The 22,315-nt window shown below is 38.0% G+C and overlaps 1 protein-coding gene across 5 annotated transcripts in view; it reads right to left on the bottom strand.

The window, feature by feature from the left end:
- Window positions 1–22,315, bottom strand: part of tanc2b (tetratricopeptide repeat, ankyrin repeat and coiled-coil containing 2b) — a 159,735-nt gene that overhangs the window by 121,599 nt on the left and 15,821 nt on the right. The window contains exon 1 of one of the 5 annotated variants that reach the window (XM_060863871.1): window positions 10,374–10,397. The exons of the other annotated variants lie outside the window; for them this stretch is intronic. The gene's annotated coding sequence lies outside the window, so the exon portion shown is untranslated. Of the gene's footprint in view, window positions 1–10,373; window positions 10,398–22,315 lie in introns of those variants that run through there. 5 annotated transcript variants of the gene reach the window in all.

Below are 22,315 nucleotides of genomic sequence, written 5' to 3'. Positions count from 1 at the left end.
ATAGCTACAGCCCTAATTATACGAAAATATACTTGAATAGTTCAACTTCAAGTATGATTAGAGTAAGAATAACTTGAGTTACTTTTTCATATTTCTGCAGGTTTTATATTTCAAACAATGTTACTGTACTGTATCAGGTTTGTTTTTTATATTACAGATGTATCTCAGTCTACCTCAGTTTTATTTATGTTTAAAAAATACTGCACATATTTTAAAACACTTTATTCACCAGAAGGTGAACAGCTATTGAACTTCATAGCACTAAACTTGCACTAAATTCTCAGGTTTCTCTAGGTTTATATTTAACACTTTGCACTATTTTATTACACTTTATTAAGCATTTCTTACATTTTCTTTCATTTTGCACCTTAAATGTTAATTGTTAAGTGTTCATTGTGACTTTAGACTTATGTTTACATTATAATTATTTGAGTTTTCCTGGTTGTTGACATTTCTGTCTTAATAACTGAAGGGATTGCGATAAGAGGAAGGTTTACCTTAAAATAAATGTTTAAATGTAATATATTTTTCTCCTGGTCCTTATTTTAAATGGGCCATAAAAAAGTTCAATAATTATCGATATCGACCGATATGAAACACTGATATCGTGATACAGTTTTCGGCCATATCGCCCAGCCCTACTCTGAGCCCAATAGGTTTAGTACTTTATGTAAATACTTCTTGGTTAAAGGTGGGGTCTCCGATTTTTGAGAAATACTTCAGAAAACTGAGTCGGGCCGAAAACTAAACAAAAATCAAAACAAACATGTAGCCAATGAGCAAAAGGGTCTTGACAATATGTGGCAGAGAGAGTGAAGAACTGAAGGAGCGGGAAGTTGGCCACATATTCACAGATTGGAGTTTCCCAAGTCAATAACTCCTGAGCTAAACGCTGTTACTACACAAATAACACCTCTTTTCTATCGTAGTAATGTAGAGAGGCAGCTACAACCGCGTTTTGCTAGTAACATCGTTTAGCTCAGGAGTTATTGACTCCTGGTTTATCCCTGATTGGTTCCTGAGGTTCACCTGGTGCCACGCCCTGCTGGTCAGCTGACTCCCTGTGGCCTATAAAAGCCTCCACCACCACTTCCTGTTTAGCTTTTTGGCTCATTTGCTGTGGTTATTTGTTTGCTGTTAACTAGTTTTATGAATTGGTCGTTATATTGGTATGCTTAGCATTTCCTGTTATTATTGACTCCTGCCTGTTCTTTTGACTTTGATTCTGGATTGCCGTTGTTTGGACTTGTCTGCTTATCTGTATATAGTTGTACATAGTATTCTTGGGGAGGTAGGGAGACCGATGCAATTTTGTTTGTACCTTTTTCTGACTGTGTTTTTGTTCAGGGAGTTAGGGAAGTGATTTGTATTTTCTTTTTTGTTTAGTAGGGAAGTTAAAGGGTGAAATAATTAGCTGTTTTGTTTGTTATTTTGGCCTTGTCGGCTCCTGAAGACACACCCCCGCCTGTACACTGGGTTCTCATTAAACTATTGTTCTTTCAGTTACCCCTGGTTTCTCATTCCCTTTCATGTTTCGCCTTCACCCCTAGACAGGGCATAACAGTAACATTGGTTTTGCTTTGTTTCACGGAACTAATATGTGCCGTCCTTTGCATGATTATGCTTGTGTGTCATTTTTGCTTGTTTGTTTATCTGCAATCGTATTGTCCTTCCCTTCAGCTATGATAGACACATTTCTTTCCATTATTTCCACTGCCTTTAAGTGTAGCCCCAGGGTCTTTGAGGAATATTCTTAGTTGAGCTGATAATAAAAACCTCTTGACTTGTTTGAAGTAGTGTTGCTGACGTAGTGCTAACTTGGTGGTTGTTGTTGTATTTTCATGATTCCTGTGAGCAGTGATCAGATTTGATACGCTGATGTCACCGGAGAACTTTACTAATACAATAACAGCTGCATTCAGTAGAAGGGTAAAAAAATGAAGTTAAAATAGAAGTGATAAGTCAGACTTGGAAGTTGTACAGCTAGTTTCCTCATCCTTAGTTCAATGGAATTAAAAGTCAATGTAGCCTCTGAAATTAAATGAGAATTCCAACGTAGTGAAGATAAAAGTTTTCAATGCCGTTTCAGAACGCAATACAGAGACATAATGCAGCAGTTCATCAATCTGGCTTTTTTAATTAGAAGTCCATGGTACATCAAGTGCAGCATTAGCATAAATGTTGAAACCGTGTTTGGGAAGAGTGTACAAGTGTGGAGTTGCTAGAACTGGACTGAGAAAAAGGTGAGATGAAGGAGAGATGAAATGCCTTGCGAATGCCTTTCTTCCCCACACACTGGCTATCTCACCTCTTTCACAATACCCCAGCAATCAGAAAGGGTGGAGCAAGACCATGCTTTTGCCGTGGAACTTGAAGCTGGGCATCTTTATAAACCGCTGCTCCTGCAGTATAACAGGGCACAAGCAAGAAAGCATCATCTGCCCTCAGCATACATGAGTTCAAGGTTAGTCTCGCTGTTGTAAGTGTAAGTGAAGCTCGAATCCCAGCTTCAACAAGCTGCCACTGTTAGACCCCCTAACTCTCTTGACTTCACATGACTCAACATGACGAGCGTCATCATGATTCAAGGTCACAATCTCCCGACATTAGGGCAAATACATTTGAACGCTCTGAACGTTTTTTTGTGATGAATGATGAACACCTAACAACAGGCTCATGCATTTTCTAAGCAATGCCATAATTCTTGTGGTGTAATTTAATTAAAATGCTACTATGGAAACCTGTTTTTAACATCTGTTTCACTCTGTGTGTATGAGGCAGCATGACATGGACGAGCCAGTGCACCGCTGCTTGTTGACGATATACTGTATGTAGTCGAGCGTTTCAGGAGCAGCAATGAGTTATCAGGATAAATGGAAATGAATCTCTTTAATGAAGCACAGATACAGCGGGCACCATAATATTAAATCAAGGATGCTTATTGTACTTGACAACACATTATTATTGCCTTACTGAAAATAATCTAAAACAGTCATTGTTGGAGGCGAGTAATCCTGTCAAAGTTTATTCAGTGTACAAAAAAACAGTGAAGAACCATTTGGGAGCCAAAGCTGGTGCCTCTTATTGGAGATGTGGTAGCCTAGTGGTTAGGGTGTTGGGCTACCAATCAGGAGGTTGTGAGTTTGATTCCTATGTCCACCAAGCTGCCACTGCTGGGCCCCTGAGCAAGGCCCTTAATGCTCAGTTGTATAAAAATGAAATAAAATGTAAGTCGCTCTGGATAAGGGTGTCTGCTAAATGCTGTAAATGTCTTATTGGTGATCTGATTGGTGAACTAGAACCAGATGTTATGTTAGAACTAGAATAAATTACGCAATTGTGTAATGAGGCAATTATTTCCAACCGTGCTATCCAGTGTCACCAAGATGTGGATGGATTTCCTTTGGTAGTCTGGTTCCTCTCAAGGTTTCTTCTTCATATCATTTCAGAGAACGTTTCCTTGCAACTGTTCTAATAGAATGTTATAATTTGAATTTATAGATTTCTTTGTGACAATGTTAACCAAGCTCAGTGGCATGATGGGTACTACACAAAACCATTAACTAACTATCTTCAAATTACATTGAATATGGCATGTTAATTAAGGAAACATTCGATAAATATTCCAGGTGGAGTTTTCCTCTAATAAGATTCTGTATCATCATCATCTTTCCAAGCAGTACGAGCCTGAGCAATGACATAAGGTAGATCATTTCTGTGTTTTATTTGTATTTACTCACTTGGCTTATGCTTTTATGCAAACTGACTTACACTTGAAACAGGATACAGTGAGCAGTTGGAGTTTAAGGACCTAACAGTGGAAGCCTGGCATTGCTAATGTAACCCCAAAACACTCCACCTGTCAGTTCCACAGTGGATGGGAGTAGTTGTACAGGATACAGTGGGGATCTGGTGGCTCAGTGGTTAAAGCTCTTGCTTGTTTAACAAGGTTGTTGGGGCTTCAAACTGCGATTTTTGCATACCAAGCATTCGATCAGGGACAGCTTGGACATTTCTCCGTCAGACCACCAGAGGGCGACCTGGCAGGACTGTACCTAGTATACCTTTGTTTTTGTTACCTTTGCCCTTGTCATGTGCTTTTGTTCATGTTTTGGTTTCCCCACATGTGCTTTGCCCCACCTGATTCATTGTTATGTTTCCCATGCTCCCTTGATTACTTGCCCTATACATACACCTGTCAGTTTGTGAATTCCGTTTGAGTCTTTTTCAATGCCCTTTTGTTGATTTTTTTTTTTTATACTGTGTTCTGTGTTTGCTTGGATTTCCTTTACAGAAAAAAGACCTTGTCTGTTTTTAACCTGCACTTGGGTCTGGAACTTTTTAAAGTGTGTAAATCATGAGCCATCCTTCTGGAGACCAGGGATTCATCCCCTCCTCTGGGCAGTAAAGTGCTTAGCTCTCTCGTTTCCAGCAGCACAGAATCATGGTTGACCCTATGCCATGAGCTTCAAATATTTCCATATTCCAATTGGTGTGTTCCAATCTATCATGTCTGCATAAATATCCCTTATAGCACCAGGGTCTGTATGTACTCCAATATGTGGATGTTTAGCTGTTATTGACAAACCGCAAAAAGAATCCCACTCTTAAATTATGGATGTGATTATGAGATTCTCAGTGGTAACATCACCCATGATTCCTGGTAGTGACATAAACCATATTCACTTCCTGTCTGGCTGTGATGTTGCACATCAGAATATCACAAAGATATGTGTCAACATAGTGGCAAAGGCATGTATGTGTCCCTGAGGCACTGGTTTAGTACATGTTTTGCTCTTTGGGACACACACTTAGAGTTCTCCCTACAAAGGCATATGGAAAAAGTTGCAAGCATTCTATCTCTAAGAACCTCATACCTACCAGGCTGATACCTAGCAACAGTCCTGCATCTGCAGTCTAGCAAATTTGAAAATAGTTTCAGCAAATGTGCCTTGTTGGTCTAGACTATGATTTTTGCTTAGGGTGTGAGCTGTCCCGGGTTCAAACCCAAACAGTCCCAGTTTGGCAGTGCACTGGCTTGAAACAAGGTGCCTTTACAACTGAGCTCTATCACAGCACCAGCTATATAAGTGTATTTAGTCTTTAGTTTTTTCTTTAGTCTGAAATGACTTTTCTCCCATGCTTCGGGATTACAGTCCCTCCTGAAATATATAACCGAAACACAGACCTAGGTGGACAAGTTGGGATGCCAACTATCACCACAAGTAAGTTGCTTGCAAGCATTCTTATAACTTAACCAAAATGATAAATAAATGTTTACAAATTCCTGACTGCCCTCCTGTAATTTTCTTCTATGTACCAGCTACCACTCCGGTCCACCAGGCTGCCACTGCTGGGCCCCTGAGCAAAGACCTTAACCCTCAATTTCTCAGTTGTATAAATTATATCAATGCACGTCGCTCTGGATAAGGAAGTTATTAAATGTAAAAAAATGTAAAACTCTGACCAGCTCAACCTGTGTTTTGTAATCACTTGTACTTGAACTTGTACTTACTGTATAGCAATGTTTCTGCTCACTCAACCAACCAAGAACATGTTCCAGTTGCCTTTTCAAGAAAATCTACTGTAACTGAAAGCCAACAGCATTAGATTATAGCCAAGGCAATTTTATAATAAGTATATAATATATTAACAAAGTAGTTTTCATAGGTGTCTCTTTGAATGCATCAACTTGACCTCTGCTTGACTCACAGGCACTAGGAAGAAATACAGTATTACTCACTTATTGCACTGTAATTAGAATCATGTTTGAAATTGGATATTAAGCCAACCAGCATGCAACAAGGCTAAACAATGTTACTGGGAGACTTTTGGATGCTAGTTGATCTGTTGATGATTGATCCGTTTTTGGTATTGAAATATAGTCATGGTATCAGGTTATTTGATTGTATTATCAAAATAAATGTCATGCTCATAGCTATTGTGTGATCAGGCAGAGAGGAAGGTGTTTGAGGAGGCAGGCACTCACATAGCTCTATTTCTTTTGCCGGGAGGGAGGCAGTGGCTCAGCCCACTGATCTCCTGCTGTATCATCTCTCTGCTGAACAGGAGCACACACTCCTACATGGTCCAAGAGCCATAACCATCTATTACATTAGACAGAGTGGAAATGGTACCTATAAACAGAGCTCTTATTCTGTGTATGAGTGAGTAAGCCTGTGTGTGTGTGTGTGTGTGTGTGTGTGTGTGTGTACCACATTTGTACAGTACACCATTGAATGCACCTCTTTTTCTCACATACAACACTCACACACTGAGAAATTCCCAGCTAGCAAATTTGTGCTCCCTTGTTTCTAGCTATAGACTCGATTTAAATAGGCACCAAATAGATCTGATTTGGATTTAAGTAAAAGATTGTAAAGAGTGAAACGGCACCCATAGTATCGATTCACACGAAGGTGTGTGCAAGGAGATTTTCTAAATACAAACACACACACATATAATTCTTAGCATTCAACAGGCTATAGAAAATGTGAGGTTAACATCTAAACATTCACTTTTTAATGGATGAATGGATGCCTGTAGGTGTAGACAAATGCTGCTGTATACTCTGTGCGTGTGTGTGTGTGTCTGTGTGTGTGTGTGTGTGGTGTGTGTGTATAATAATTGGAACCATTTTGATTTTTACCTGTTAATACTTTTCTTACCTTTATCCTGACATTTAAAAAAATGGCTCCATTAATAACAAAAGCAGCATCCGAGAAGCTCTGTAGAGCCTATTAGCATTTTTATTACGTCTAATACTAAGGCAAAAGTGCATTTGTTATTTTGGCAGACAAAGTGGCTCGTTATTGAGGCGGAATCCAATCCAAGTACCCAAGCAGTTGAGGTCTCGATCGTGGAAATAGTGTCTTTCTGACAGGAAATGAAATCACAAGCTAGTGGTCATTAGTGTGACCTTCTGCAGCAACTATAGAGCAGTTTATCCAATAAGATCCTAAAGCTTTAGACTAGGGCTAGATAATATAACAGTATAAAAAGAAATTGTGATCAAATTATGTCCTTTTTTTCTAAAATATAGACACTATTTTCAAATAATATCAAACTTTTTTTTTTTTATCTTTTTTTAATTTATTTCCAAACTGATTGGCACAAATTGATTTAAAAGTTGAATTATTTTTTTTACAATTGGAAAAATGTTTTTTTTTTTTTGTATAATATCCAGATGTTTAAATGTATTTTCTCCTTCTCGAGGTTGAATTGTTTTATTTTAATAAGAAAAACAAATCTAATATTTTGTATAAATTTTTTATAAATAAAAGGTTTTTTTTTTATTTCCAATAAAAAAAGAAAAGAAAAAAATTGTCGACATTATATAAATCGTCAGGTTTTATTCAACACTATAGTATTTGATGACACTTTAGTACTGTATATAACATGATCTTTGTGTAGAAATGACCTATACTAATGCCATAGCAAAAGAGAAATAAACACATTAAATTTCCATCAATTTGTCCAGGGAGGGGAAAAAAAACGAAGCAAGAAGTCTTTGACCAGTCTTTAGACTAATACAATATTAAACCTAACCGTCTGTTTTATTCTCAGTGGAGACTGAAAAGTGTCTCTAACCAGAGAAGTGGGCATCTGTTCTTTTAATTATCAGCAGTTTTCAAGGCAGGATGAATAATCAGCAGCGTTGACAGCACCATGTTGACTTTAATTAATATTGAACACGCAGCAGGAGAGATTAAGCACCACTGTCCTGATAGAAGCTTTAGTATTGAGTTTTTGAACCGGGGACTTTTTTTTTTATTACTGTCTACTATCAGGACATGTTTTAAAATTAGTCAACACATACATGAGGCATTTGTGGCCTCACAGCTCCAGGACCACTGGTTCGGTCCTGAGATTAGAGATTCAGGGATTCATTCTGGGTTTCCTTTCCTTTTTTTTCTTCCATTCAGCTCCAATTTAATATTCAAGACAACGCTGCTTACAGTATATAATCAGTTAAAGCATTTAAGAAACGCTGAATAAACAAAACTACTTTCTACAAAACGTTTCAAATTGGAGGTGATCACGACCCAATGGGTTACGATAAGATTTACAATAGGCTTAATGAGGCAGCATATTTTCATATTTATTAAAATCAGCCTTCATTGTTGTCAGACTCATGATAATAGTGGATCAAATAAATACGAGGGCACATTTCATATCTCTTCCTACAGTAAACGGAGAAATGGAACATAATGCTTTGTGCTGGATGAAATTAGGCTGTGATTAGGTGATCCTTTTCTTTGCAAGGCATCAACAGATCATTATGAGGGAAAAAAACAAAATTGTGTGGAGGATTTGCCGGTTACATCACTGACTCTAGGCAGCTCTATTAGTATGCTGTAAGTGCCCTCTGTCTGCCTGATCAGACAGAGAGAGAGCAAGAGAACAGAGCAAAAGTGCAAAAGTGTGTGTGTGTGTTTGTGTGTGTGTTATGTCCTGTGTCCATGACAGGCATTCTAAGAGAGCAAATGAAGTTGTAATGCAGGGCTGGAAGAGAGCTGTTCACTTTAAGGCGAAAGTAATCAACCTTGGCAGTGGGACTACATTTGGAACTGAGATAAATGTATTTAATCCTACAATGATAATTTGCTTTGGTCTCCTTCAGAGCCATGGTGGAATTGAAGTGACTCCTATTTTGTCTCTTCTACTCCTACGCATTAATGTGTTTTTATATACTCTCCCCTACAAAAGTATTGTAACGTCAAGGCCAATTCTTTCGTTTTTGGCACAGGGTTTGCGATCGGAAAGGTTTCAGACTGGGCAAAATATCAGACCGTCAGCTTTCGTTCCTTATATGTTTTTTAAAATGCTTATAACATGGTACAAATAGTGGCAGACCATTCATTTTATTGTGAGCTGTTTATAAAACTTAATATTTGGCTGCATATCCCTGGCTTGCAATAACTGCATCAAGCCAGTGATCCAGTGACGTGACGTGCTTTGTATTATTGTCTTGCTACATGATGAAGCTCCTCCTGATTAAACTGGACACATTTCTTTATAAATTACAGACAGAAAGTTTCTGTACACTTCTTCATACATTCTACTTCCATCACGTGTTCCATCTTCAATAAAGATTATTGAGAATGTTCCAGAAGCAGCCATGCAATGTATGTATGTTTTGTATGTTTTGGATCAAGAACAAATCTTAAAATTCTTTTTTTATTTTCGAACAAGCAGGAAGATACAAGAAGACACCAGGCGATTCAGTAAACGTGAATCGCCTGATGCATTGCATTCGCGGCATCCTCGGTTGCAGTGGTCTGTTTGCGGTTTATATTCTGGGAAACAGAACCAACTAAGTTGATTAGAAAATATCCAGCACTAGAGGGATTTAAAAAAATGTTCCTACACACATCTATATTTGAGTTCAGTTATGAAATCAAGTGATGAGCTGAAGCTGAGAAACTCTCAGGGGCAGAATTTACCATGCTGAATACCTCTGGGTTTTTTTTTTTTGGTTACATATATATATTATATATATTATGTATATATGTATATATATATATATACACACACACACACACACACACACACATATATATATATATATATATATATATATATATATATATATATATATATATATATATATATATGTATATGTATATATTTTTTTTACACACACATTCGATATACATGTATATCGAATGTGTGTGTAAAAATAATCGAAAGAAAAAGTCTTACTGTGTGCTCAGACTAACTCCTTAACACCCGCTCTCTCACACACTAACACCCGCTCTCTCCATGCATCATTCATCATGCAATAAACTACAGAAACAGGGAAGAACTCAATAAGCCATTTTCATATGAAAACACCAGACGATACATTTTCATCAACTGACTTACAATTGAAGCCGAATGCAAATCGATCATTTAGCTGAGGCTCAGAAGCCCAACAGTTCTGAACTCTAGCACAGCCACTATAACACAGAAACTGTCTACTGATCTCGAATAAAAGATTATAAACAAGGATTATATTTTTTCAACCTAGTTCACTATACTGTACACTTTAGTCACTAGGAGTGAAATTCACACCATCTGAAAAGGTGAACGCTATTATTTTGGGTTGCAATCGTTACTTCCACAAACCCATGAAAGATGATCATGATTAGAAAATGTATTTTCCTAATGGACTAGAGTTTAAATATGTAACTGTATGAAATATTATACAGCAGGATGTCAGTATAGTGCAGGAATTGAGGAGTAATGTATTTATAACTCAATAGCTGCAGAAGGAAATATTAATGAATACTTTTTATTAAATAGCTGGGGCCGTATTCATAAAGACTCTAAGAATGATCTCAGAGAGCTCTAAATTTAGCTCAAGCTAGGATTCTAACTAGGAATCTTACCTTCAGAGCGATTCAGGACGTCAGATCTCAGAGCAAGGCTGAGCAAGGAAAATACAACTTTTATCTTAGATAGGAGGCGGGCCTAACCCTGACAGATAGGTGACACATTCCTTTATAGACTGTGATTGGTTGTTTGATTGGTCTGTTATAAACCTTCACTTTGTCTCTATGTTAAGATATTTGAGTCTATATCGTGTAGGGATTACGTTCGTGACCCATCATATTAGAGATGTTCTAACATCTGTATGTTATAAATGTAATAAATGTAAATGTAAATGTAAATGTAAACATCTCTGACACACAGCAGAAATGTCACACGAATAATTATATCATTTCTGCCTCTATGGCAATTCGGCTCTGTTTCAGAGATGTTAAAGTGTCTCTAAATGACATAGCGGCAGAGTATATACAGTATATATATATATATATATATATATATATATATATATATATATATATATATATATATATATATATATATACGTATATATATATATATATATATATATATATATATATATATATAGAGAGAGAGAGAGAGAGAGAGAGAGAGAGAGTCACAAAAATAATCCCTACACAATCTAATCTGTATCATCTTATTCTCATCATCTTAATTCACTATCATTATTAAATATTATATGCAATACATTTCTTGTCCTTCTTCCACCTTTCAGTTATTTTCTCCTCTGATAAAGAAACTCTTAATCCTCTTAAAAGTCCTCCTCACTTCTCCTAACATTTTCTGACCTCATGAGCTCTTTTAAAGGTTAAGATACTTTATGATCTTCTCTTTCATTTTAATTGGAAACGCCCACATTTCTAACAATTTTCTTATAATTCTGACACTAGGAGAAACTCTTTACACTAAGCATTTTCATGAATTTTCAGCAAGGCACTCAAACTGATGGCTGCCCTCGCTTCTTTGAGCTAGACACCTGAGTCTACTCACTCTTATTTCTCGCAATGAACCCTCATCTCCTGCACGTCCTGGGTGCTCCTATGTGCCACAGAACTGAGCACTATTTTAAATAATAACCCTTATATTCTGGCTATAATAAAATACTTAACCTTTTGACCTACGGCTCAAGCGTGATGAGGAGACCATGTAAAAGATTACAGGTCCCTCAGGATGACATGAATACTCTGACGGACCTGGAGAGATCCAGAAAACTCAGAGGGAAGAAACTATTCAAAGGACAAACATAGCCTAGACACCAAAAAATTCTGAGCTGAGACTGGTGAGAAGAAATTCATTATTGAAAGTGTGAAAACCCATTTAGAGTTTGTCAAAAGGCGCAAAAGTTGATTGAGGTTCTTTGGTCTGATGAGATCAAATCTGAACTGTTTGGCCTTAGCATAACATGCTACATTTGGCAGAAACGCAACACTGCTCACCACCCAGACTGCTGAAGAACTCCATTAGCCATGTATGAAACAGTCTAGTCAAAGCTTAGACATCAATTAAATGAAGCAACTGTGGTAGAAATTTTCTGATCACCCAATCTGATGTCACAATCTGTCAAATAGACACATCCCAGAAGTCAGAAGTCTATAACAGACGTTAGAAATACTTTATTTCTAGGAAGTATTGACCCAGACAGACCGATAACTCAGGAACACTTTGGAAAAGTAGGATCTGATGGAGCAAATGTACAGTATATGTCTGTAGGTCTCTGCATTTGAACTATATATTTGATAGATTACTAGCACTAGGCTAGTTCTTAAAATAATCCTATATAAACAATCATAATCCAGAACAGGAGTCAGATCACTGACAGGAAAATCTGTAATCAATCACTTAACAGACAGGAGGAAATCATATATCAATACAGATACAAGACTAGGAACTAGGACGAGACAAAAAATAGGCACTAAGATACCTGATTTTGTAACATTTCATACTGAAATTAGTATTCATAAATCCTATCCCTTATCATCCAGCACACCAATTTCCTTTCAGCTTCCTCTCTCAGAGTTCATGTTATAAAGCCTGTTATGCAATATGAAGACTGTGGGCAGCTTCTCCAACATATCCGCAGCTCAGACTTCAGTAATGTCGGACAGCCTGATGGATAATTATCCTGGTGCAAGTAGGATTAACGCAAGCTGTCAGATTCCTGGATGAGTAGCTTGAGCCCTGGTATAGACAACGATCTAGACACAGCACTTACCATCAATTAAACTCCTACTCTGATACTTTAGAATTTCACCTTCGTTCTAATTTCTCTGACTCTCTGCCATGAGTCTTATCTGTGTAGAATAAGAAGATGTGCTTATAATGGAAACATTACAGGGATGGAAGCAGGCAGAAGCAGGTAGATGGGGTGTCCATTTGATCATGGAACAGCAACTTCAATCTCACGGTGGGAAATCAAATGAAACGTATATTTATATCTGTAGCAGAGAACCTACACGTAGCTTGTGGCAGTGGTGGGTCAACTGGTTAATGCTCTGGGTTGTTGATCGGACGATTGGGGTTCAAGGCCCAGCACAGCCAAGCTGCCACTGCTGGGCCCTTGAGCAAGGCCATCAATCCTCCTTTCTCCAGGGGCACTGTATAATAGCTGCGCCTGCACTCTCCCAACCTCCTCAGTTGGGGTACAGTATGTGAAGAAAAGAATTCCACTGTGCTATAATGTATATGTGGTGATAATAAATTCTTCTATACCATTCTATATAAAAATATATATTGCAATGTGCTCTAATCGGAAGAAAAATATAATGGAATTTTCCTGTAGACGTTTGGTCCAGTAATCTTGTAGGTAATCTACCATTACACCAGTTCACATTCAACCGCTGCTGCTTATGAGTGAAAGGTTTGTCATTACAGCCCCCTTCAGACTGCTAATAATACAACATGGGTCAGGGAGGTGAGGTTTACAGTAAATCCTGTGCTAGTCAGAAGACTTGTAATTGATATCATTTTTTTATTATAAAGTTTCCCTCCAAGTGCTTTTATCCAGATGTTGAATATAAAAAAAAACTGTAAATAAAATGATCCGGTTTCCCAAAACAGTACTCTGTTGGAATGAAAATGAATTTAAACTAAATTGCAAAATAAATGCATTTGCTTCGTGATAATATTACTAACGTCTATTTATATTCCCTGATGCAACAGTTAATCCGGACTCTTGGCTTCTGCCATTTTGCGGCACGTTGCATGTTAACACAGGCCTGTTTTCTGCCGACGTTATGGCTGTAGGTTAACATGGCAATTCAATTACTGGGTTATTATGAGCCTGGAAGAATGTTCCGGACATGCCTATACACACAGCTTTCTCGTGCTCCGTCGGGTCGTTGGGCTTTAAGGAAAGCTCTGTTGAGGGTTATGAACCTCTGAGTCATCACTGCTCCTAGGTCTTTAGAGAAACTGTTTTCTGGGTTTATTGCTGTGTTTCCCAGTCATCACTGGACTTGTTGTGGGTGTTAGCAATCTAGAAAGCTTTTATGCTTATGCTTAAAAGTCAAAATGAAAATGTAACATGAAAATGCAGAGGCTTGAGAGTGTGATTTTTTTCGGGTGTGTGCTTTCGGGTTTTCTCTGTGTACCGTATTTTCCGCACTATAAGGCGCACCTAAGAGCCTTAAATTTTAATTTAAGATAAAAATTTTAACCGGATAATCCGGTGCGCCTTATGTGTGCACTGAGTTCCAAAAATCTGTAAAAATGTTGTTGTGCGACTTTGGTAAGCACTCCGCTTGATTGACTGTCGGACCATTTCCCGCTGACACAGGGATGTAATACGTACACTACGTACGCTGGCAGCGATAAACCAATCAGAGAACATTACTTAATACGTACAGTATGTACGCTTACCAGCAAAACACCGTTTGTTTTTCTAAGGACCCCCGAAAATGGCACCAGTGAAAAGACTTGCTTACGAGGCACAATTCAAACTACAGGCTATCAGTAAAAAATTAAAAGATTAAAAAATAATATGTGTGTATTGTTAAATAGTAGAATAAAGTTCAACTAAACTCACTGTTTTGCTTCGGTTACCCTTTTTTTTGTAGAACGTATGTTTTAGCATGCGCCTTATAATACGGTGCGCTTAATGTATGGGTTAAGTACAGAAATAGACCCCGTAATTGAGACTGCGCCTTATAATCCAGTGCGCCATATAGTGCGGAAAATACAGTATGCTGGTTAAGCTACGGAGCAGCCTACTGAGGGATATTCTGGAACGGAACGTAAACTTGATCTCTTCTGATGTAAGCATGTTATTAAAGCACTTGACTAACATTTCTGGAATTTTCTATGTTCTCTCTTTGCATCACACATAAAAAGCAGTGCCTTGTATTTGGCCTGTGTTTAAATGTACTGTAGGTTGTCTGAGTGTTCTACTAGAAATGTAGTTATATAATGTCTTTGATCTGTTTCGTCTCTCTTTCAGCATTGCAGCAAGCTCGCGGTACAAAATCAGTCAGTCATGCAAGCCGAATAATTCATCTGGTCTAAACGATCCCCACTGAGTTCCAGCTCGTACCTCGGGTGATGTCTATAATGCAGTGGGAATAAACAGAGCTGGACAAGTGAACCTGCGTGTCCAGGCCAGACGACTGCGAAAGATATTCTTTTAGCCTGGACATGTTGTTCTGGAAATCCAGGGCTACTGATTTCTCCACCACTTCACACCTAATGAGACTAATTAGAGGGAACAGACGCAAGAGGATGATTCCTACTTGATTCCTTATTGATTCCTTATTAACTCTGTGTCAAAATAAAACAAGAACTTGGAGGCTTCCAGATCAACAATACAAGAATCCTATATAGAAGTCTCATTTATTTTAGCGCAATGCTCAATTTAAAAATGTCTTCTTAAAGAAAGAAAGTCTTCTTTTGGAAAAATGTTTGCTCTGCATTCATCTTGTCCTCTTGTTTCTGTTCCTCACGCCGTTTCTTCAGAGAGCTGAAAAGCATGAAAGGGAATTCAGGAAAGGAACTGATGAGGTGCAGTAAAGAAATGAAAAGCTTCTCCTCATGTCTGATTTCCTAAATAATCATCACCCGTGTTATCCATTAATCTGCCCTAGTTTTGAAATGCAATATTTACTGAAAATAAAGATCTAAATATGTGATGTTATGGAACAGGTTTAACAGGAAGTGAACTTGAACGTTCGGTCACAGTGTTGCGAACAAATGATGATGTTGGTGATAAAATCACCTTTGTGTCTGTGGACAAATAAGAACATTTCAGTATAATACTATAGTTTGATCGTATTCAGCGTTAAAGATCTTATCGTTACTATCGAGTCCCATGAACGTGCAATAACGGACGATTTGAGAAACAAGTGGAATATGGAGAATGGTTAAAATAAAGAGAATGCAAGGAAGAGGATTTGACGGACAAAGCCACTGAGGTTCCTTTCATGTGCAGCGTTGATTCTGTTGCCCAGGAGCAAATTAGTCTACAGTGAGTGGTTCCACAGCTGCCCTCTGACTGCTGAGAGCTACAGCACTGACTGGCTTCCAGTGTGTGATCTTACAGATCATTTGAGGACGTGTGTGTGTGTGTGTGTGTGTGTGTGCTGTTGAAGTTTTACACAAAGGCCTTGTCTCAGTCATCAGTGAGGGACTAATCTTTGTGTGGCAGGTCATGTACCTGTGAAAGTATGTGCAAATATGGGTTCGGTGTCTGTGGGTTTATGCATTGATCCTAAACACCTGCTGTCATTCTGAGAGTGAAGTCAGCAACATATCTCTCTCTCTCTATCTGTCTCTCTCTCTCTGTCTCTCTCTCTATCTGTCTCTCTCTATCTCTCTGTCTCTCTCTCTCTGCCTCTCTCTCTCTCTCTTCATCTCTCTCTCTATCTCTCTCTCTCTCTCACACACACACACACACACACACACACGTCCTCCTGCAGTCTTATCGCCCTGTCACCAACCTTCCTGTCACAGCTCAGTGCATGAGTGTGTGTGTGTGTGTGTGTCTGACAGAACACAGGGTCTTGCTCAGTATATAGTATTAATAGTGGTAAAAGACCAAGTCATTAAGACTCCCATTGTTCCATCCTCTCTCTCTCTCTCTCTCTCTCTCTCTCTCTCTCTCTCTCTCTTTCTCGATCTCTTTCTCTAAAGGGACTGGGTTTAATGGGCTTACACTTCCACTCCATTAGCCAAACACTGTCTTAGGACAGTGTGTGTGTGTGTGTGTGTGTGTCTCAGGCAGTGCTGTCACTACACATTATGTCGCCTTTTCCTCTGCAGTCCAGCCAGACTTGATCAGATTAAATTTAACCAAGAGGACAGCTGATGTTGAATGGTGCAATCCTGATCCCTAACTGCATTCATATTGCAAATCAGAGCTTATGAAGCTATGAATGGTTATTATAAATCTCTATTATATTCACACCAACCACAATTCCTGCCTGCCTGCTGAGCCAAATCTGTCACTGCACATTAGTTTTCGCCTCACTCATCCCTCCTGCTCCGTCGCCTCGTTCTTAAATTTTTCTATTATTTCTCACAATTTCTAGAAATCATTTATATATATATATATATATATATATATATATATATATATATATATATATATATATATTATTATTATTTCTTTTTTTTTTTACATGCAGTGTATTATTATATCCTGCATGCTGAAATTTATAGACTATATAATAGATAATAGCAGGCTTGAGTGGGTTTGGTCATTTCGCTGCCTTATTGTTAGCAATACACCACTATGAGGTGTGCTTTTATGGGTAAATAATCAGTAATTGACCTACTGTAGTCTATTATTTCCTTCATTTCAATAGTTTCCTCTCTCTTGAAGTTAATAAGACAAAAACGCAGCTAAGAAAATTGAAAATGCTACAATTGACATGTTCTAACGCTGGAGACTCCTTCCAAAAGTGTTTAAAACAACAGACTTCACCACATAAAGGATTGTATGTTATACAAATTTTACTTTGCTAACATTTTTTTTCTGTTTAATATCAGTCAGAAGTCTCTAGAAATCTGAGCCACTGTCATAGAAACTGAATGGACACCTTCTGACCAATCAGATTCGAGAACTCAGCTGTGCTAGGTGAGGTAGTCTGAGAATCCAAACAGGCTTCGTACCTATTTTTCTCGACTCAGTTTGTTCGTGTTTTTAATCATTTACTTACTTACTCGCACACTATGGATCCAATTTGACTTGATTCAAACCGTCAGAGATCGCAGGAATCGAGCAATGCTGCCAACATGCGTATAATTGACGCGATGTTGTGGCTTGAGAGTGAAAGTTTGATATTATCGGCTCCCGGAAGACCGGCGACCACGATGGAGAGCCTGATTATAATTCGCTCATCAGACAAAATCTTTGTCACCAGTAGAATGATCAAATGATCAAATGATCCTTCTTCTATCTAGAAGAAATACAGTAGAGAAGTGTGTGGGAAGATACAGAGGAGGGGAAAAGCACACACACACACAAATCAAAGATCAAAAAATCATGCCTCATGTGGAGTAATGGAGGTGTTTCAGGAACATGTGACAGACATCATCATCTGTGTTCACCCATACTGCACTGAGTCATTTCTCACCAAAGCCACCCAAACATCCAGTCATCACAACAGACGAGAGAAGAAAAGAAAAGAAAGGAGAAAGAGAGAGAGAGAGAGAGAGAGAGAGAGAGAGAGAGAGAGAGAGAGAGAGAGAGAGAGAGAGAGAGACGGGGATGATTAAAAAGTGAACGAAAGCGCAGCCATGCAGAACAAAGACAAAAGGCTACTTTGAGTCACGTCTTCCTGGAAAACCAGTGCCATGATCAATTGCACAGCACCAAAATCAAAGGAATTAAAGCTCCTCTAATCCACACTTGAAGAGATGTCACCAGTGACTCAGTTGCCGGCAACTTATACTGCGTTAAAAAGACAGAAAGTAATCAAATCATAGCAATACACCGCTTTTCTGTAAACTTTTCTCACATCACAGGCTTACTCTTAGATGGACTTCATAATAATACACACATATAATATAATAATTCAGCATCACCACTCCCACTGTGGTAGGTAGCCTAGTGTTTAAGGTGTTGGTCTACCAATTGGAAGGTTGTGAGTTCAAATCCCAGGTCCACCAAGCTGCTACTTCTGGGCCCCTAAGAAAGGCCCTCAGCCCTCCATTGCTTAGATGTATAAGATTAAATGTCTCTCTTTGGATAAGCGAGTCTGCCAAGTGGTATCTTCTGTTATAGATCACTGACAAACTGTCCCAAGTTTCTTCAGTAACCTAAGGTTTAGGTTAATCTACATTATGTACAAAAAGTTAGATTTTGTTTTAGAATTAAAACATAATTTATACAGCTGAGCAACCAAGAGTTAAGGGCCTTGCTCAGGGGCCCAGGAGTGGCAGCCCAGTTGGTGGCCCTGGAAGTCAAACTCAAAACCATCCAATCAGTAGCCCAATACCTTAACCACTGAGCTACCACTGCTCCATCAGAGGGCACAAACGCACACACTATAAATCCTACATTCAGCCTACAGCATATGTCTTTGAAGTGGGGGAGGAAACCAGAGAACCTGGAGGAAACCTGAAACTATGAGGTACAAGACAAATGTGTTTATACCCCCTTATAAAATATTTAAATCAGACTTTGAGGCACAACACAACACAATCACTAGACAACTTGATTCCCTGCTGTAATAACTAACGGATTGGTCCTGTTGTGCAGATGGACCTTCTTACCCAGATTTACACATATGATCATCACATTTAATCTTTTACATTTTTTGACAGTGAAAGACTGGAAACAGAGAGTTCTTGGCTGTCAGGAGGAGAACCCTATGTGTCTTCTGTGGTTGTAGTTCCTCTACTTCAAGATGTTTTTTTTTGCTTACCACAAGCATATTTAAGTTACTAAATCCTTCTTGGTTACTCAAACCAATCTGGACATTTTCCTATGAACACAATGCTGATTTTGACTAACAAAAGAAAACCACATTGGAAGTTGAAGTCATGTCAATTGTGTACTGTACCTGCGGACATTTGATTTGCTGTAAGGATGAGTGCGGAATAGTAAAACAAATCCTGCAGTCTCAGTATATTATTAATCTAGAACGTTCCATTGTTTTTCTTTTCACTGAGAGGAATTTCAGTGTGTGTTTTGACATCAGCCCTGACATCAGGTTTACAGTGGAGTAGACTTGCAACACACACACACGCAAATTTGCAAGGCAAATGACGATGAAATAGGCTCCGCTTGCCTGGGGCAAATTCACAAGCCACAAGGCATTATAACTTATAAACTCATGAATGTATTCTTTATACTCCATGTGGGAAAAAGACAGAGATGAAGAATAAGACGGAATGTCACAGTTGGACAAAGACACCCTTCAAAACTCAACCCAAAGCTTAAATGTTGAAGAAGCAAGCATTAAGCCTACTCTGTAGTGTCTACACACACACACACACACACACACATACACACACACACATACACACACACACACAAACACATCTTTTATGATGAGCTTCCACAGGGACTTTCCCAGAGAGCTTTTTGTCTTGATAGTTAAGACAAGTTTATTGTCTGGCGATCCCCTAGCTGGTGACTAAAGATAAGTTATGACCGACTTTGTCAATCGGACTTGTTCTTGTGTGAAATAATTACATTAATAAAAAATGCTTTGTGTTACAAAGCTAACACCTTGATAAAACAGGATAATTGTACCAAATGAACAATTTGAACACTTCGGCAGGAAGGAATTAGTGTTGAGTCTGTAATGAAGTCAGAAATGATGCTGAGCTGTTAGTTCCTCAGGAGCTCTCGGTTCCACAATTCCACTCGACTTTAAATCATTGCATGACGTTATTAAAACTGTTACTGTGATTATCCAGTTTTTTGTTGAATATGTTTGGGTTCCTTGCTTTGCGTCTGTCTAGCCCTGAAATACATAGTTTTCTGTGGCTGTTGTTTTGTGAATTTTATTTGGAATGATCTAGTACTTGTGCCCTGTGCCTGTGGTTGTTCTGACATGTCTTGTTGCCCTCTTATTTTTTTTGTTGACTGTCCCAATACTTTTGACTATTCACTGTTAAAAAGCCCTACAGTTTGCATCCTACCTCATAAGTCAGATTCACGACAAGGGATTGCACTGACTAGTCGACTATCACACACACTCTCCGCTACTGCCAACCTGTTGGGTAGAAAAAAATGAGGCAGATGGTAAAGAAATGCAACTAAACATACTTTAAATGTTAGTCTGAAGATATTTCTGACTGGATAACGCCAATTCTAGGGACATTTGCACAAAATTAAGCTTATGATGAATTTCATTTTGTCGCCATCACTGGACACGAGTATTTCTTTCCAGGAAAAAACTGGAAGGATCAAACCAGGGATCTTGGAGCTGTTTTGCTGCATCACCATGTCACCCTGAAGGATCTTCAAACCACAATAAATGATGACTGGTTATTTTCCAGACATCAAATTAGTCATTAAAATGGATTCTCACAGGCTCAAAATACTACAGGCACAAATAATCCAAAACAGCACTCACAGTTAAAATGCAAGAAGGGAAAAAAATTATTATTGATTGATCTGTTTGTATCTTAACTTCTAGAAGAAAAGCTGGGATGTTGCTGTTACTGTTAGAAAGCTGTAGAAATGAGTGAACACAATATGTTGATATGAGCGGCTTTTCTCGTCGTATTTTAAAGACGATTTAAAACTAATCAGGAGACAAAAAGTGATATTTCTACCTGATAACCTAACAATAACCCAAGGGTTTCTTAGTCAGTGGGTTTTCAAATTTTCATTTTCAATTTTAATTTCAGTTATATTATATATTGAGTTTATATTTATTGAGTTGATATGCGTTCATTATTAACCTATCCGACAAATCACAGATGGATTTAATCCACAGATTTAATGGGTTTAATCCAAACCTCAGTAGTTCAACCACAAGTCATCTTATAAATAAAGTAGACTAACATTTAAATGACGAGTTTAATAAGCTTGAAAAACTCTCTGGTTATAATTAATAGCCATATATTATTTTTAAAGGAGAACCTGGCTAGAAAATTTGTAATTAGGGATAGATATATAGTATATAAAATTATACATATGAATTTATTTATTTTTTTTCCTTATTTTTTCTTCTTCTTATTATTATTATATATTTATTTCATTTTTCTCTCTCTTCTGTTTCCATACTTCTGTAAAGCTGCTTTGAGGCTATGGGAATTGTTATAAGTGCTATACAAATAAATTGAATTGAAAAATTGAATTAATTAATGCACTAATATTTGGTTTCTGGAAAACTACACACTAGTGGATATTTCAGCATCCTGACTAACTGAAAGTCTGGCTACCAAAATAATGAATACTTGGCAACACCCGTCATGAAAACAGAACTTGTTTACCAGCATCTAAGCTCTGATCTGATTCTGTATGTTGGTGGATTTCCATGGTTTTGAAGTGTACGACCGACTTCAACCAATAGAGTTTGAGATACGCCACACTGCCAAATCTGAGCACATTTGACTGTAGCTTAACAAGCGAGTTAAATCTATAGATAGCAACAGCAAAGAGGCTACCTCAAGCCTTTTAATTACTCTCACTGATGAAAGACCCAAAGTGTATATAAAGATAGAATCACATTTTCATTCAGTCAGAGGAAATTAAACATTCCAGAATTGAACAGTCTCTGGGTGGTCCGACACATAAAGTCTGTCACATAACTGCTACCTGGTACAGATTCCACTTTCCAAACTGAATTATCTCTTTCTACAAGATGTATCTTCTATACAGGTGATTCTACGGGGTGGGCAAGGCCCTGTAACACAAAATAAGTCAAAAAGCTAGACGGTGAGCATAAATTTGTGTGAATTGTGCTTGTAATTTTTACAAGCTAAGACTACCAGGTTCACTGCAAAGATGTTGTTGACTACTTAATTATAATTAAGTTGTTATAGCTACTAGCGTAAATGGGTAACAATTTGCTTGCGTTAATGCCGATTA

The sequence above is a fragment of the Tachysurus vachellii genome, chromosome 2 (assembly GCF_030014155.1).
Source record: "Tachysurus vachellii isolate PV-2020 chromosome 2, HZAU_Pvac_v1, whole genome shotgun sequence".
Lineage (NCBI taxonomy): Eukaryota > Metazoa > Chordata > Actinopteri > Siluriformes > Bagridae > Tachysurus > Tachysurus vachellii.
Note: the sequence above shows the minus strand (reverse complement) of the source record. Positions and strands in the feature narration are given on the sequence as shown.